Source organism: Tachypleus tridentatus, unplaced genomic scaffold (assembly GCF_004210375.1).
Source record: "Tachypleus tridentatus isolate NWPU-2018 unplaced genomic scaffold, ASM421037v1 Hic_cluster_1, whole genome shotgun sequence".
NCBI classification, from domain to species: domain Eukaryota; kingdom Metazoa; phylum Arthropoda; class Merostomata; order Xiphosura; family Limulidae; genus Tachypleus; species Tachypleus tridentatus.
This window is the reverse complement of record NW_027467777.1, coordinates 34,822,282-34,823,085: the sequence shown is the minus strand read 5'-3', so window position 1 is coordinate 34,823,085 and position 804 is coordinate 34,822,282.

Below are 804 nucleotides of genomic sequence, written 5' to 3'. Positions count from 1 at the left end.
TTAGTAGATGTTGGTTTCACTTGGTTTGTCTGCTACATTTAGTAGATGTTGGTTTCAATTTGGTTTGTCTGCTACATTTAGTAGATGTTGGTTTCACTTGGTTTGTCTGCTACATTTAGTAGATGTTGGTTTCACTTGGTTTGTCTGCTACATTTAGTAGATGTTGGTTTCACTTGGTTTGTCTGCTACATTTAGTAGATGTTGGTTTCACTTGGTTTGTCTGCTACATTTAGTAGATGTTGGTTTCACTTGGTTTGTCTGCTACATTTAGTAGATGTTGGTTTCACTTGGTTTGTCTGCTACATTTAGTAGATGTTGGTTTCACTTGGTTTTGTCTGCTACATTTAGTAGATGTTGGTTTCACTTTGGTTTGTCTGCTACATTTAGTAGATGTTGGTTTCACTTGGTTTGTCTGCTACATTTAGTAGATGTTGGTTTCAATTTGGTTTGTCTGCTACATTTAGTAGATGTTGGTTTCACTTGGTTTGTCTGCTACATTTAGTAGATGTTGGTTTCACTTGGTTTGTCTGCTACATTTAGTAGATGTTGGTTTCACTTGGTTTGTCTGCTACATTTAGTAGATGTTGGTTTCACTTGGTTTGTCTGCTACATTTAGTAGATGTTGGTTTCACTTGGTTTGTCTGCTACATTTAGTAGATGTTGGTTTCACTTGGTTTGTCTGCTACATTTAGTAGATGTTGGTTTCACTTGGTTTGTCTGCTACATTTAGTAGATGTTGGTTTCACTTGGTTTGTCTGCTACATTTAGTAGATGTTGGTTTCACTTTAGTAGTTTGTCTGCTAC